The following is an 18,509-nucleotide window of genomic DNA, read 5'->3' on the forward strand; positions in this document are numbered from 1 at the left end:
GAAGTCAGTCGCCAACTGGAGTGACGTGTCCGCCCTGCAGCCCTCCACCCCCTCCAGAGAGACCCATCCGGGACATCGGGCGACAGCCTGGCAATGGGCTAATCCTATGGCGCAGGAACCGGACCTGTCCCGCCCTCGGGCCTGTGAGTGGTGCGAACTGTGACTGGCGGCTCCACGTCACATGACTCTGCAAAAAAACTCTATAAAAGAGGCCGGTTTCGCCCGACCACGCGGGCCCCCACCCCCGACTGCCGAGAATCAACAAAGGACCCACGGGACGCTGCGGGATCCAGGGTGGTGACTATCCTTTCCCTCTCAACTGATCTCTTTTCCTCTCTTCCTTTTAGTTACTTCTCTCTCTCTCTCTCTCCCCCCCTTCCTTGCTCACTAAGTTGCCTCATTGTTGGACTTAATAAAGTCAAAATTAAGTTTATTGATACCGTGCCTCGGTTGTGCTTTGTCCGAACTCAAGGATCACGAATCTATTTTATTTCTGGTCAGGATTTTGGGGGTGCTTTACTTGCAGGCAGGTAAAGCATACCGGGTGATTCATACCAGGTGATTAATCAGGCGGGTCCCACATGGACTGACTGCATTGAACCAGGCGGGTCCCACGTGGACTGACTGCACTGGAGTTACTAATCAGGCGGGTCCTTCTCAGGACTGACTGCATTTAATTTCGAGATTTACTTTTTGACTAATCAGGCGGGTCCTTCTCAGGACTGACTGCATTTAATTTCTAGATTTACTTTTACCAATAAGGCGGGTCCCTCTCGGGACTGACTGCATTTAATTTCTAGATTTACTAATAAGGCGGATCTTAATCCGGAACCTGACACGGCCACGAGTCCATAGTTGGCAGCTGGAATATCACTCCGTATGTTGTTTTTCTCACATCCTGTTTTCTTGCTAAATTCCTTCAAGGTCAGGGCCGACAGCAGCCCAGTCCAGTCCCACAAAAAGGCAGGCTAGAAATAACATTGGCCCGTTACATGACGAGCACGGTCACCTCACATATAGGGACATAGATAAAGCAGAGACGTTTAATGCTTTCTTCACCTCGGTTTTCAACACCAGTGATGGGCACTGGGACCCCCAGAGCCCTGTGCCTGAGATCCACGACTGTGAGAATGATACACTCCCAATCAACCCTGAACTTGTGCGGGATTTGCTGCTCCAGCTGGATCCCTACAAGTCAATGGGGCCTGATGGGATTCATCCAAGGGTACTTCAAGAACTGGCTGACGTCATAGCAAGACCTCTCTCAATGATTTTTCAATGCTCTTGGGAATCTGGAGAGGTCCCAGTTGACTGGAAGTTGGCAAACGTTGTCCCAATCTTCAAGAAGGGCAACAGGGATGACCCCGGTAACTACAGGCCTGTTAGTCTCACCTCGGTGCCTGGCAAAATTATGGAGAAAATTATTCTGGGAGTTATTGAAATACATCTCAAAGACAATGCAGTCATTGGTCCCAGCCAGCACAGGTTCATGAGGGGAAAGTCCTGTTTGACAAATTTGATTTCTTTCTATGACAAGGTGTCCTGGTTTGGCCCAAACCAGGCCAATTAGTCTTAGAGAAACCAAGGTCACTGCTAAATTCCTCACTGCTTATGAGTGAAGAGCTGAAGGGGGGGTCACACCTGCAGGGAGGAGCAGACAGGGCAGGTGACCCAAGATTGACCAACAAGGTATTACATCCCATACAAGTCATTCTCACTTTCCTATTTATCACTAACCCACTGCCTCCTGGAGGTGGGGCCCAGGAGGGAGGAGCCCTCCTGTCTTCCACTGATTGGTACCAGCTTTGCCAATTCTCCAGTTAAAAGCCTGCAGGTGTAATGGCAGGGGGAGCTACTGCATTTTCCCCTCTGCCTGTGCTGGGGGGAAGCAACTCTGCTTGAGGAGGATTTCCAAGCTCTTAATCTTGGTTTTGTATATATTTGTATATTTTTGATTATTTCTATTATTCTTATTATACTCTTTTTCATTACTATAGTTTATTAAAACTGTTTTAACTTTCCAACCCGTAAGTCTCTCTCCCTTTTCCCTTTCCCTTAGGGTGGGGGGGGAGAGGGTTAACAGAGAGTGTCTGCCACAGGTTTAATAGCCGGCCCAGCTTTAAACTGTGACAGATTTATTGGCACCCAATGTGGGGCTCCAGAGAAGCTCCAACAGGTTGCTCTGATAAGTTGAATCCTGGCTCTGGGGGGAAGAGACCCAGAGACCTCAGCTGAGAGAGTATCAGATTTCTTCCTTTGAGATTTATGAGGGGTTGGAAATTAAAACAGATAGTGAAGATGGTGATGTCATTTTTGAATGCTGTGTTATCTTGTCTTTTTATAGAGTTTCTTTCACAGTTGAGTATTGCAATGATGCCTTACCTGCCGTGGGCACTGTGTTATTGCTTGCTTCTTATGAATGTTTACATGCAGTTTAGCAGTGGGCGCTGGTCGAAATGTATTGTTTTGGTATGGGGTTTGATACTGATTTATGCTGTGATAAACTGGGCAGTTACTATTCTGATCTCTTATCTCTATGATACAATGATGGGCAGCTTTAATCGTGAATCAGTAGCAGCGACTTCATCTGCACACTCCAGGCGTCATTTAGCTGATTCTGTTAATGATTACACTTCCAGTTTTACTTTGGGAAATAGTACCTTCTCCTTTTCTGCCAAGCTGATTCCACTAGATTTTGCGAAATTAGGGTGGTGCTGTCTAGGTGGCATGTTTTTATTTTAGGTTGTCCTGTATGTGTTTCTGATGTGGGATAAGATTAAATATCGGTGCAGGGACAGTTGTAGGTGTTATGCAGCCACCTCAGATCCTACAGCATGTGCTGCCGCTACAGCCACAAAATCCACTGAAACCTTGGCAGCCTGCACCACAGCTGCTACACCCGCCAAGATGGCCACTGCAGCTACTCAGACTCTAACAAGTCTCAGCACTCCCACGACAGCCACTGCATCTACTCAGACCCCAGCATCTATCGAATCTGTACCAATTGCTCCTGTAACCAGGAAGAAATACTGAAAGAAATCAGCTTGTGAAGAGAAGGATGATGACTCGGAGCCTTCTAAGGCAGAGCCATCATATGACCCAGGTGAGGGCCCTTCTCAGGCAGGGTTAGGGCCTGACACAGATAGGGGTTTCCTCAATCGTCCTTTTAAAGCAGACCCATCACAGAAGAAAGGTCCTTCTAAAGCAGAACTATCACAAGAGGAGGACTCGGATGTAGAGATAACCTACTACTCCTTATCCCTGAAGGACCTGAGAAATATAAGGAAAGACTTCACCCGTTATGACGGTGAACCTATTATTACCTGGTTGCTCCGATGCTGGGATAATGGGGCAGACAGCATGCAATTAGATGGCAGAGAAGCCAGACAGTTGGGATCCCTGTCCAGAGATGGTGGTATTGATAAGGCGCTCGCAAGAAAGTCAAACACTGTCAGTCTCTGGAGGCGACTCTTGTCAGCTGTAAAGAGCAGGTATCCCTATAAAGATGATGTTATGAGTCACCTAAGCAAATGGACCACTATAGAAAAAGGTATTAACTACCTTAGAGAACTAGCTGTGCAAGAGATCATTTATAGACGCCCACAGGACATTGTAGATCCTGATGAAGTGGAATGCAACTGATCCATGTTCCGGAAGGTCGTGAAGAATGCTCCACCGACATATACCCATACATTGTCAATATTAGTCTGGGGAGAAGATGATATGGCACGTTCTACTGTGGGTAAAATGGCTAACTGTATGCGACAGTATGAAGATAGTATTTCTTCCCCACTGCAGGCACGCATCTCGGCTGTGGAAAAACTGACTAAGGAAAACAAAGACTCATTGAAACAACTGTCAGACAAACTGTCCAGGATCGAGAATAAACTTGACTCTCTACCTACACAGGCACGTGTTGCAGCCTTTAGGAGAAAACGCTCTCCTACAGGACCAGCTCAAAGGAAACGGAACACATCACGAGGTATCCTGTGGTTTGCCCTGCGTGGTTATGGGGAGAACATGAGCAGATGGCATGGACAACCTACCAGTACCCTACAGGCACGAGTACGTGAGTTGCAAGCTAGAAGAAATACCAGAGAGAATTTTCCTAGGAGGATGGCTGCTCCAGTTACCAGTGAGCAGGACCCCAGTCAGGGTAGATGGGCCTCAAATCCCTTTTTCCCAAGAGTGAATAGGAGAAATGAAGGTCCAATCCCCGTGAGCAGCACGAATCCATTTCTTAATTAGGGGGGCCCTGCCTCCAGCCAGGTGGAGGAGAAGGACAACCGAGTTTATTGGACTGTGTGGATTCGATGGCCTGGCACATTAAAACCACAAAGGTATCGAGCCTTGGTAGACACTGGTGCACAGTGCACCCTAATGCCATCGGATCATAAAGGGGCAGAATCTATCAGTATTTCAGGAGTAACAGGAGGATGTCAAGTGTTATCTGTATTGGAGGCTGAAGTGAGCCTAACTAAAAATGAATGGAAAAAGCACCCCATTGTGACTGGCCCAGATGCTCTGTGCATCCTTGGCATAGACTACCTCAAGAGAGGGTATTTTAAGGACCCAAAAGGGTATAGATGGGCCTTTGGTATAGCAGCTGTAGAGACGGAGGACATTCAACAGCTGTCTACCTTGCCTGGCCTCTCAGAGGATCCTTCTGTTGTGGGGTTCCTGAAGGTTGAAGAACAACAGGTGCCAATTGCTACTACCACGGTGCACCGACGACAATATCGCACCAATCGAGACTCCCTGATCCCCATTCATAAACTGATTAGACAATTAGAAAATCAAGGAGTGATTGGCAAGACTTGCTCACCCTTTAATAGTCCTATATGGCCAGTGCGAAAGTCTGATGGAGAATGGAGATTAACTGTGGACTATTGTGGCCTAAATGAAGTTACACCACCGCTGAGTGCTGCTGTGCCAGACATGCTAGAACTTCAATACGAACTAGAGTCAAAGGCAGCCAAGTGGTATGCCACCATAGACATAGCTAATGCATTTTTCTCTATTCCTTTGGCACCAAAGCGCAGGCCACAGTTTGCTTTTACCTGGAGAGGTATCCAGTATACCTGGAACCGACTGCCCCGGGGGTGGAAACACAGTCCTACTATTTGCCATGGACTGATCCAGACTGCACTAGAAAAGGGTGGAGCTCCAGAACATTTGCAATACATTGATGACATCATTGTATGGGGTGACACAGCAGCAGAAGTTTTTGAGAAAGGGGAAAAAGTAATTAGAATCCTTCTAGAAGCTGGTTTTGCTATAAAAAGAGGCAAGGTCAAGGGACCTGCCCGGGAGATCCAATTTTTAGGGATTAAATGGCAAGATGGGCGTCGCCAGATCCCGATAGAGGTGATCAACAAAATAACAGCTATGTCCGCACCAACTAACAAAAAGGAAACACAAGCCTTCTTAGGCGTTGTGGGTTTCTGAAGAATGCATATTCCAGATTACAGCCAGATTGTACGCCCTCTCTATCAAGTGACCAGAAAGAAGAATGATTTTCAGTGGGGCCCTGAACAACAACAGGCTTTTGAACAGATTAAACAAGAGATTGTGCATGCAGTAGCCCTTGGACCAGTCCGTACGGGACAAGATGTTAAAAATGTGCTCTACACCGCAGCTGGGGACAATGGTCCTACCTGGAGCCTCTGGCAGAAAGTACCAGGGGAGACTCGAGGTGGACCCCTAGGATTTTGGAGTCGAGGATACAAGGGCTCCGAGGCCAATTACACCCCAACTGAAAAAGAGATACTGGCAGCATACGAAGGAGTTAGAGCTGCTTCAGAGGTAATTGGTACTGAAGCACAACTTCTCCTGGCACCTTGATTACCAGTACTAGGCTGGATGTTCAAGGGTAAGGTTCCCACTACCCATCATGCAACTGATGCTACATGGAGTAAATGGATTGCATTAATTACACAGAGGGCTCGAATAGGAAACCCTAATCACCCAGGAATCTTAGAAGTGATCATGGACTGGCCAGAAGGCAAAGACTTCGGAATGCCACCAGAAAAGGAGGTGACACGTGCTGAAGAAGCCCCACCGTATAATGAACTACCAGAGGATGAGAAGCAATATGTCCTGTTCACCGATGGATCCTGCCGTCTTGTAGGAAAGCATCGGAAGTGGAAAGCTGCTGTATGGAGTCCCATACGATGAGTCACAGAAGCCACAGAAGGACAAGGTGAATCAAGTCAATTCGCAGAGGTAAAAGCCATCCAGCTGGCTTTAGACATTGCTGAACGAGAGAAGTGGCCAAGGCTGTATCTTTATACTGACTCATGGATGGTAGCAAATGCCTTGTGGGGGTGGTTAAAGCAGTGGAAGCGAAGCAACTGGCAGCGTAAAGGTAAACCTATTTGGGCTGCTGAATTGTGGCAAGATATTGCTGCTCGGCTAGAGAAACTAGTCGTGAAGGTACGTCATGTAGATGCTCACGTACCTAAAAGTCGGGCAACTGAGGAACATCGAAACAACCAACAAGCGGATCAAGCTGCTAAAGTGTTCCAAATAGATTTGGACTGTGAACATAAAGGTGAACTATTTTTAGCTCGGTGGGTTCATGACACTTCAGGTCATCAAGGGAGAGATGCAACATACAGATGGGCTTGTGACCGAGGGGTGGACTTAACCATGGACTCTATTGCACAGGTTATCCATGATTGTGAAACATGCGCCGCAATTAAGCAAGCCAAACGGTTAAAACCTTTGTGGTATGGGGGGCGGTGGTTGAAATATAAATATGGGGAGGCCTGGCAAATTGACTACATCACACTCCCTCAAACCCGCCAGGGTAAACACTATGTGCTTACCATGGTGGAGGCGACCACCGGATGGTTGGAAACATACTCTGTGCCCCATGCCACTGCCCGGAACACTATTCTGGGCCTTGAAAAGCAAATCTTGTGGCGACACGGCACACCAGAGAGAATTGAGTTGGACATTGGGACTCATTTCAAAAACAGTCTCATAGACAACTGGGCCAAAGAGCATGGCATCGAATGGGTATATCACATCCCCTATCATGCACCAGCCTCTGGGAAAATTGAACAGTATAATGGGCTGTTAAAAACTACCCTGGAAGCAATGGGGGGTGGAACCTTTAAAAACTGGGATAAGCATTTGGCACAAGCTACCTGGTTAGTTAACACCAGGGGATCTATCAATCGAGCTGGCCCTGCTCAGTCAGACCTTCTACATACAGTAGAAGGGGATAAAGTCCCTGTGGTGCATGAAAGGAATCTATTGGGAAAAACTGTCTGGGTTCTTCCTGCAACGGGCAAAGGTAAACCCATTTGTGGGATTGCTTTTGCTCAGGGACCTGGATGTACTTGGTGGGTGATGTTGCAAGATGGTGAAGTCCGATGTGTCCCTGAAGGTGATCTGATTCTGGATGAGACTACTTAATTCTGAACTGTATGTTGTTGCTGCATAAGTGTCTTTCAGGTTGAAGCAGTGGTGATGAGACCAGAGCTAGCTGCAAGTGGCGTCCAGTAACCTCCTCGAGACTGACATTTTGAACCTGCAACCCGTGGGCATGAACTGTGACAAAACTCATACCATCTCTCCTGCCCTGAGAGACTGCTAGCCAGATGGAAACCCACAATCCTGAACTAAATGAACTTGATGAACTTTTTGCATAAAGATGAATCATAAACTAGTGATATGTGTATATATATTTGAAAATGAAAAGGTAGTGGTGATCTGAGTATGATGTGAAGGGTATGGAATAAGGGGTGGAATGTCCTGGTTTGGCCCAAACCAGGCCAATTAGTCTTAGAGAAACCAAGGTCACTGCTAAATTCCTCACTGCTTATGAGTGAAGAGCTGAAGGGGGCTTGCACCTGCAGGGAGGAGCAGACAGGGCAGGTGACCCAAGATTGACCAACAAGGTATTCCATCCCATACAAGTCATTCTCACTTTCCTATTTATCACTAACCCACTGCCTCCTGGAGGTGGGGCCCAGGAGGGAGGGGCCCTCCTGTCTTCCACTGATTGGTACCAGCTTTGCCAATTCTCCAGTTAAAAGCCTGCAGGTGTGTTGGCAGGGAGAGCTACTGCATTTTCCCCTCTGCCTGTGCTGGGGGGAGCAACTCTGCCTAAGGAGGATTTCCAAGCTCTTGATCTTGGTTTTGTATATATTTGTATATATTTGATTATTTCTATTATTCTTATTATACTCTTTTTTATTACTATAGTTTATTAAAACTGTTTTAACTTTCCAACCCATAAGTCTCTCTCCCTTTTCCCTTTCCCTTAGGGTGGGGGGGGGAGAGGGTTAACAGAGAGCGTCTGCCAGTGGGTTAATAGCTGGCCCAGCTTTAAACCGTGACACAAGGCTACCCACCTAGTTGACCAAGGGAAGCCAGTCGATGTAATCTTTTTGGATTTCAGTAAAGCTTTCGATACTGTCTCTCACAGTATCCTCCTGGGCAAAATGTCCAGCATACAGCTGGATAAACACATAATGCAATGGGTGAACAATTGGCTGACAGGGAGGGCTCAAAGAGTTATAGTAAATGGGGCTACATCAGGCTGGTGACCGGTCACTAGTGGGGTTCCTCAGGGATCCATCTTGGGGCCAGTGCTCTTCAATATCTTCATTAATGATTTGGACACAGGACTTGAAGGACTACTTTCCAAATTCGCTGATGACACTAAATTGGGAGGAGCTGTTGACACCCCTGAGGGCAGAGAGGCCCTGCAGAGGGACCTAGATAAATTAGAAAGGTGGGCGATCACCAACCGCATGAAGTTTAACAAGGGAAAGTGCCGTATTTTGCACCTGGGACATGGCAACCCTCGATGTACATACAGACTGGGGAACGAGAGGCTGGAGAGCGGCCCTGCAGAAAGGGATGTGGGGGTTCTGGTCGACGGCAAGTTGAACATGAGCCAACAGTGTGCCCTGGCAGCCAAGAGCGCCAACTGTGTCCTGGGGTGCATCAAGCATAGTATTGCTAGCCAGTAGAGGGAGGTGATTGTCCCGCTCTACTCTGCACTGGTGCGGCCTCACCTTGAGTACTGTGTGCAGTTTTGTGTGCCACAGTATAAAAAGGATATGAAGATACGAGAGAGTGTCCAGAAGAGAGCCACAAAGATGATGAAGGGTTTAGAGGGGAAGCTGTACGAGGAGTGGCTGAAGGCACTAGGTCTGTTCAGCTTAGAGAAGACAGGGGATGAGGGATTGGACTGGGCTGCTGGCAGCCCTGACCGTGAAGGAGTGGAGCTATGTCCTTGAAACGGTTAAACCTGAAACTGAAGAGGAATTTAGCAAGAAAACAGAATGTGAGAAAAACAAGATACGGCATGACATTCCAGCTGTCAACTATGGACTCGTGGCCGGTGCGTGATGGCTAATCAGCGGTTGTGGTCGGGCACGTGAACAGCGAGTGCAACCAACCATAAAGCTAGCCAGCTAGAGGGGGGAAGATATAAAAAAATGGAGCAAAATAAACGCAGGCACTCTTTTTGCTTTTCCTCTTGCTTTGCTGCCTGTTTGAAACTATCCTTCTGTCTCCTGTATTTATTTGACCACCGTGACAAATATAACGACGAGGGGAGACCTCATTGTGGTCTACAACTTCCTCACAAGGGGAAGTGGAGGAGTAGGCGCTGACCTCTTCACCCTGGCAACCAGTGACAGAACTCAAGGGAATGGCAGGAAGATATGCCAGGGGAGGTTTAGTTTGGATATTAGGAAAAAGCTCTTTACCCAGAGGGTGGTGAAGCACTGGAACCGGCTCCCCAGGGAAGCAGTCATGGTGCTAAGCCTGACAGCATTCAAGAAGCATTTGGACAATGCCCTCAGACACATGGTGTGAATTCTGGGGCTGTCCTATGCTGGGACAGGAGTTGGACTTGATGATCCTTGTGGGTCCCTTCCAACTCAGGACATTCTATGACTTTCAAAAATTGGGATGAACACTTAGCAAAGGCCATCTGGTGAGTTAATACCAGGGGATCTGCCAACCGGGCTGGTCCTGCTCAATCCTAACTGTTGCACACTGTAGAGGGGGATAAAGTCCCTGTGGTTCATGCAAGGAATATGTTGGGGAAAACAGTTTGGATTACTCCTGCCTTGAGCAAAGGCAAACCTATGAGTGGAATTGCTTTTGCTCAAGGACCTGGGTGCATGTGGTGAATGATGCAGGTGGATGGGGAAGTTAGATGTGTACCCCAAGGAGATTTGATTCTGGGCAAGAATAGCCAATAACTGTATGATGCTAAGTGTCATTTATTACAGTAAGAATCACCCCAGACCCTGAACATGGGCTGCAGCAGATACATGCACTGCAAGATCAAGATGCAATACACCATCCTGCTGTGCCCAACTTCAACAGTCCATAACACCATATTGAGGCCTGGTCACAAACTCCTAATTGAGTGAATTCCACACTGTTTTTTCCTGCCCTGAGAAATATTATGAGAAATGGAATCCACAGATTTGGACTGAATTGATTCAATGGACTTCTTGGAAAAATGGCCCATGGACTGGAGAGAATATCCGTGTGCATATGTGGATGTGCATTTATGTTGAGAGATGGGGAAAATAGTAGTGACTTGATGTAAATGATATAGAATAAGGGGTGGAATGCTGCCCTGGTTTCATTGGGATTTGATTTCAGTTTGTGGCTAGCCATGGTGGTCAAGGCCCTTAGCAGTTAAATCCAGGGCAGCTGACCCTGGCTGGCCCACAGGTGTATTCTATATCATTAACATCAAAGCTCACTATAAAAGGGAGGGCTTGGGAGGAAGAGGGAGGGCTCTTCCCGCTCTTCTTTCTTCTCTGTTATTGTGATTTTTAGAGCAACTTGCTGGTGCTCTGTAGATAAGTATACTTTTGTCTATTTTTTGTTGTCATTTATATTGATTTCTTCATTTCATTAAATCTGTTCAACTTCAACCTACAAGTCTCCCTCCTTTTCCCAATTCCCTTCCTCATTTGGGGAAGGGACATTGAGTGATAGAAAAATGGCTTATTGTTTAGCCCCACGTGTGGGCTAAATGTGGACAGACTTTTTTTGAAATGAGTCCCATTGTCCGACTTAGTTCTCTCTGGTGTGCCATGTCACCACAAGATTTGCTTTTCAAGGCCCAGAATAGTGTTCTGGGCAGTGGCATGGGGCACAGATGGTGTTTCCAACCATCCAGTGGTTGCCTCCACCATGGTAAGCACATAGCATTTATCCTGGAGGGTTTGAGGGAGTGTGATATAGTCAGTCTGCCAGGCCTCCCCATATTTATATTTCAACCACCACCCCCCATACCACAAAGGTTTTAACTGTTTTGCTTGCTTAATTGCGCTGCACGTTTCACAGTTGTGGATAACCTGTGCAGTAGAGTCCATGGTGGCATTCTGAAGTCTTTGCCTTCTGGCCAGTCCAAGATCACTTCTAAGATTCCTGGGCGATTAGGGTTTCCTATTCGAGCCCTCTGTGTAATTAATGCAATACATTTACTCCATGTAGCATCAGTTGCATGATGAGTAGTAGGAACTTTACCCTTGAACATCCAGCCTAGTACTGGTAATCGGGGTGCCAGGAGGAGCTGTGCTTCAGTACCAATTACCTCCAAAGCAGCTCTAACTCCTTCATATGCTGCCAGTATCTCTTTTTCAGTTGGAATGTAGTTGGCCTTGGAGCCCTGGTATCCTCAACTCCAGAATCCTAGGGGTTGACCCTGAGTCTCCCCTGGTACTTTCTGCCAGAGACTCCAGGTCAGACTGTTGTCCCCAGCTACGGTATAGGGCACATTTTTAACATCTTGTCCCGTACAGACTGGTCCAAGGGCTACTGCATGCACAGTCTCCTGTTTAATATGTTCAAAAGCCTGTCATTGTTCAGGGCCCCACTGAAAATTATTTTTCTTTCTGGTCAGTTGATAAAGAGGGCGTACAATCTGGCTGTAATCTGGAATATGCATTCTCCAGAAACCCACAACGCCTAAGAAGGCTTGTGTTTCCTTTTTGTTAGTTGGTGGGGACACAGCTGTTATTTTGTTGATCACCATCTTGCCATTTAATCCCTAAAAACTGGATCTCCTGGGCAGGTCCCTTGACCTTGCCTCTTTTTATGGCAAAACCAGCTTCTAGAAGGATTCTAATTACTTTTTCCCCTTTCTCAAAAACTTCTGCTGCTGTGTCACCCCATACAATGATGTCATCAATGTATTGCAAATGTTCTGGAGCTCCACCCTCTTCCAGTGCAGTTTGAAACAGTCCATGGCAAATAGTAGGGCTGTGTTTCCACCCCTGGGGCAGTCGATTCCAGGTGTACTGGATACCTCTCCAGGTAAAAGCAAACTGTGGCCTGCACTTTGGTGCCAAGGGAATAGAGAAAAATGCATTAGCTATGTCTATGGTGGCGTACCACTTGGCTGCCTTTGACTCCAGTTCGTATTGAAGTTCTAGCATGTCTGGCACAGCAGCACTCAGCGGTGGCATAACTTCATTTAGGCCACGATAGTCCACAGTTAATCTCCATTCTCCATTAGACTTTTGCACTGGCCATATAGGACTATTAAAGGGTGAGCGAGTCTTGCTAATCACTCCTTGATTTTCTAATTGTCTAATCAGTTTATGAATGGGGATCAGGGAGTCTCGATTGGTGCGATATTGTCGTCGGTGCACCGTGGTAGTGTTGCGTTTAAGGTGTGTTGTGTGTAGGAGGACTAATTTGGCAGAAGCTAAACCCCCTTGCGTTCCAGCTTGTCCTCAGATATTAGAGGGGCTGGGGGCAGCTGAGCTTAGCCTCTGAGTGATGCCCAATGTGATACCTTAAATTTTACTGCTAAACTGCACGTAAACATTAATAAAAAGCAAGCAGTAACACAGTGCATACGACAGGTAAGGCAGCATTGCAATACTCAACTGTGAAAGAAACTCTATAAAGAGACAAGATAACACTGTGCCCAAAAGCGACATTACCATCTTAGCTATCTGTTTTAATTTCCAACCCCTTGTGAGTCTCAAAGGAAGAAATCTGATAGCTCACTCGAGAGAGTATCTGTGACTCCTCCTGCTGGAGCTGGAATTTGACTTATCAGAACAACCTGTCAGAGCTTCTCTCAAGTCCCACATTGGGCGCCAATAAATCTGTTACGGTTTAAGGTTGGGCTAGCTATTAAACTGGTGGCAGACACTCTCTATTAACCCTCCTCCCCCCACAGAAGGGGATGGGAAAGGGAAAAGGGAGAGAGACTTATGGGTTGGAAAGTGAAAACAGTTTTAATGAACTATAATAATGGAAAAGAGTATAATAATAATAATAATAATGGAAATAATTAAATATATACAAATATATACAAAATCAAGATCGAGCTCCCCCGATGTCGGCCACGTCACCACCGGCACTGCAGGGCAGGTTCCGAGAAGGCCCAGCAACAGACAGGAACTGGATTCAGGGATGCATGGATCAGGGGCAGCAGGAAAAACGGACAGAGTCCTCTTCAGACACCGGCCATAGAAGAAGGGGGAGAGACCTTTGTGATCCCCCCGCTTTATCCCGAGAATGACGTGTATGGGATGGAAGACCTTCGTTGGTCAATTTTGGGTCACCTGTCTGTCCGCTCCTCCCTGGGGGTGCAACCCTTCTGCGGCTCTTCTCTCATAATCAGTGAAGAATTTAGCAGTGACCTTGGTTTCTCTAAGAATAAGTACAGCAAGAGCCTTTCTGCATAACATTCCTACTAGTACCCCAGTGATAACTATAAACATTGAGCATTATTATCAGTCCTAGAAGCACACACTGTCTGCAAAACATGCAGTTAGTTTCAGAAAGTGCAGTTACTTAGAAGAAACTTAACTGAAAGTAAAAATCACCGAAAGGAACATTGGTCTGTTTTAGGCCACACCAGGACAATACCTAAATGTCCAAACGTTTCTCGCACTCCAAAAAGACAGCCAAGAGTGAAGTTCAACAATGAAAACATCCACAGAGTGCTCCCACAAGAAAGGTGCCAGCTCTGAAAAATATTGCTGCCTGTAGCCTTCCCTTGGCAGCCAATTCAGGGCCCCAACAACAATGGGGATCTGCAATAGTTTAGCTACTTATATGTCCAAACATGTCCCACACTCTCTTAAAAAAAAAAAAGAAAAAAAAGCCGAGATCCTGTTCAAAAATGTGAATGTTTCTAGATTGCTCCTAAAAGAAAGGTGCCAGCCCTGAAAGCAGTTGCTGGCTGTAATCATCCCATGGCAGCCCTTTCACTGCCCCAAAAACAATGGGGCTCTCTGTTTTCTTAGCTATCTAAAAGTCCAAATGTTTCTCACACTCTCAAATAAAAGAGCCAATAGCCCAGTTCAAAACTGAGAATGTCAGCAGATTGCTCCCATAAGAAAGGTGCCAGAACAAAATGTGTTGCTGGCTGTAACCTACGCTTGGTAGCCCTTTCACAGCCCCAACAACAATGGGGCTCTGTGCTTGTGTCCTCGTTACCCTGCACCCAGGTCTAAGCAATAAACAGTTTTTCTATCACCCAATGTCCCTTCCCCAAATGAGGAAGGGAATTGGGAAAAGGAGAGAGACTTGTAGGTTAAAGTTAACCAGATTTAACAAAATGAAGAAATCAATATAAATAACAATACAAAACAGACAACAGTATACTTATCTACAGAGCACCAGCAAGTTGCTCTAGGAATCATAATTGTTGGAAATGAGGGAGAAAAGAAGAGGAGAGCAAAAAGAGCTCCCATTCTTCCCAACAAGCCCTCCATTTTGTAGTAAACTTTGATGTTAATGATATAGAATACACCTGTGGGCCAGCCAGGGTCAGCTGCCCTGGATTTAACTGCTGAGGGCCTTGATCACCATGGCTGGCCACAAACTGAAACCAAATCCCAATGAAACCAGGACAGGATTCCACCCCTTATTCTATATCATTTACATCAAGTCACTACTATTTTCCCCATCTCTCAACATAAATGCACATCCACATATACACCCAGATATTCTCTCCAGTCCATGGGCCATCTCTCCAAGAAGTCCATTGAGTCAATTTTGTCCAAATACGTGGGTTCCATTCCTCAGAACATTTCTCAGGGCAGGAAAAAACGTTGGTATGGAATTCATTCAGTTAGCAGCTTAGGACCAGGCCTCAACACAGTGTTATGGACTGTTGAAGTTGGGCACAGCAGGATGGTGTATTGCATCTTGATCTTGCAGTGCATGTATCTGCTGCAGCCCATGTTCAGGGTCTGGGGTGATTCTTACTGTAATAAATGACACTTAGCATCATACAGTTATTGGCTATTCTTGCCCAGAATCAAATCTCCTTGGGGTACACATTTAACTTGCCCATCCTCCTGCATCACCCACCAGGTGCACCCAGGTCCTTGAGCAAAAGCAATTCCATGCATGGGTTTGGATTACTCCTGCCTCAAACAAAGGCCAACTGTTTTCCCCAACATATTTCTTGCATGAACCACAGGGACTTTATGCCCCTCTACAGTGTGCAACAGTTTGGATTGAGCAGGACCAGCCCGGTTGGCAGATCCCCTGGTATTAACTCACCAGATGGCCTTTGCTAAGTGTTCATTCCTATTTTTGAATGTCCTATCACCCATTGCTTTCAGTGTCATCTTCAACAGTCTATTACACTGTGTGAGCCGACACAGGCAGGACGCGGGAACAGCCACAAAACCACGGATAAAATGCAAAGAGCAAATTTATTCCCGTTACCTCGCAAACCGGGGGATCTTCCGAAGCAGCACCCAGGGCAAAGGCACGTAAGCGGGGACGCAGGCACCGCGGAGCTCGGTTCCTGCTAGGGAGAGAGTGAGAGATTCCGGGCCTGCTGCTTTTGCCTCTATATTAGGGGTTTCTTGCAGGCGGCAGTTTGCCACTGCGCTTTGATCTTTCTCACAGCAGGGCAGGAATCTCAGGCATGAACAATTAGGTGCCCCTGAGTCTTATCACAGGCCTATGTTATCTGAATGCAGATGTTCTACTTGTCCAGCACACAAGACTAAACAACAGTTACTAGCATGATATATGTGTTTTTTGACACCCCAGGTGCAAGTCACTTGAGCGTGTTTACAATCCTCCTTGCCAATCTTCCGTTATATTCCCACATACACCGTTCCACTTTCCGTGTGGCTGGTGCATGGTAGGGGATGCGATATATCCCCTCAATACCATGCTCTTTAGCCCAGGTGTCTATGAGGCTGCTTCGGAAATGAGTCCCCTTGTCTGCCTCAATTCTTTCCAGAGTGCCATGTCGCCACAAAATCTACTTTTCAAGGCCCATAATAGTGTTATAGGTGGTGGCATGAGGCACAGGGTATGTTTCCAACCAGCCAGTACTTGCTTCCACCATTGTGAGCACATAGCGCTTGCCTTGCCGGGTTCGTGGAAGCGAGATGTAATCAATCTGCCAGGCCTCTCCATACTTATATTTCATCCATCATCCTCCATACCACAGGGGTTTTAGTCGTTTGGCTTGTTTAATTGCAGCGCATGTTTCACATTCGTGGATGACCTGTGCGATGGTGTCCATGGTCAAATCCACCCCTCGGTCACAGGCCCATCTGTATGTGGCATCTCTGCCTTGATGGCCTGATGTATTACGGGCCCACCAACCTAACAATAATTCACCTTTATGCTGCCAGTCCAGGACTACTTGAGCCACTTTGATCTTAGCAGCTTGGTCCACCTGCTGGTTGTTTTGATGTTCCTCAGTGGCTCTGCTCTTTGATACATGAGCATCTATGTGACATACCTTCACAAGCAGCTTCTCTAATCAGGCAGCAATATCCTGCCATAATTCGTCTGCCCAGATGGGCTTGCCTCTGCACTGCCACTTGTTTTTCTTCCAGTGCTTCAGCCATCCCCACAGGGCATTTGCTACCATACATGATTCAGTATACAGGTAGAGTACTGGCCATTTTTCTCTCTCAGCAATATCTAGAGCTAGCTGGATGGCTTTTACTTCTGCAAACTGACTCGACTCACCATCTCCCTCATCCGCTTCTGCCACTCGTCCTGTAGGACTCCACACAGCAGCTTTCCACTTTCGCTGCTTGCCTACAATACGGCAAGATCCATCAGTGAACAAGGCATGATGCTTCTCATTCTCTGATAGTTTATTGTATGGTGGGGCCTCTTCAGCATGCATGACCTCCTCCTCTGGCGACATTCTAAAATCTTTGCTGTTGGGACAGTCCATGATTACTTCCGGAATTCCTGGGCGGTTGAGGTTCCCTATTCAGGCCCGCTGAGTAATCAATGCAACCCACTTACTCCACATAGCATCAGTTGCGTTATGTGTGGAGGGGGTCTTCCTTTAAACATCCAGTTCAACACTGGCAATCAGGGCGCCAGGAGGAGCTGTGCCTCAGTGCCAATTACTTCTAAGGCAGCTCAAACTCCTTCATAGGCTGCCAGTATCTCTTTTTCTGTTGGAGTATAACAGTCCTCTGATCCTCTGTATCCCCAGCTCCAAAACCCCAGGGGTCAACCTCAAGTCTCCCCTGGTGCCTTTTGCCAGAGGCTCCAGGTAGGGCCATTCTCCCCAGATGCAATATAGAGGACATTCTTTACTTCTGGTCCCATCCGGACTGGTCCAAGGGCCACTGCATGGACTATCTATCTCTTGTTTAATTTGCTCAAAAGCCTGTTGTTCCTCAGGGCCCCATTTAAAGTCATTCTTCTTTCGAGTTACTTCGTAGAGAGGGCTCACAATCTGACTGTAATGGGGAATGTGCATCCTCCAGAAGCCTACTATGCCTAAAAAAAGCTTGTGTCTCCTTTTTGTTAGTTGGCAGAGACATGGCTGTTTCCTAAAATCTGGATCTCTTTTGCAGGTCCCTTGACCTTTCCGCATTTGATTGCAAAACCAGCTTCTAGAAGGATTTGAATTACTTTTTCCCCTTTCTCAAAAAACTTCTCCTGCTGTATTACCCCCATACAATGATGTCAATGTCCTGCAGGTGTTCCGGAGCTCCACCCTTCTCCAGTGCAGTCTGGACCAGTTAAATGGCATATTGTGGGGCTATGTTTCCACCCCTGGGACAGTCGATTCCAGGTGTACTGGGTGCCCCTCCAGGTGAAGGCAAACTGTTGCCTACACTCCACTGCCAAAGGAATGGAAACAACGCATTAGCAATGTCAATCGTGGCATACCACTTGGCTGCCTTTGACTCCAGTTCATAATGGAGTTCTAACATGTCCGGTACAGCAGCACTCAGTGGTGGTGTGGCTTCATTCAGGCCACAATAGTCCACAGTTAGTCTCCATTCCCCATTGGACTTTCACACTGGCCCTATGGGACTGTTGAAGGGGGAACGCATTTTGCTGATCACTCCTTGGTTCTCCGGTTGACAGATCAGCTCGTGGATGGGGATCAGTGAGTCTCTGTTAGTCCGATATTGTCGTCTGTGGACCGTTCTAGTAGCAATAAGCACCTTTTGCTCCTCGACCCTCAGCAGCCCCACAGTAGAAGGGTCCTCTTATACACCAAGCAGGGTAGACAGCTGTTTAATTTCTTCCAT

This window comes from Nyctibius grandis, assembly GCF_013368605.1.
Source record: "Nyctibius grandis isolate bNycGra1 chromosome W unlocalized genomic scaffold, bNycGra1.pri SUPER_W_unloc_2, whole genome shotgun sequence".
NCBI lineage: Eukaryota > Metazoa > Chordata > Aves > Nyctibiiformes > Nyctibiidae > Nyctibius > Nyctibius grandis.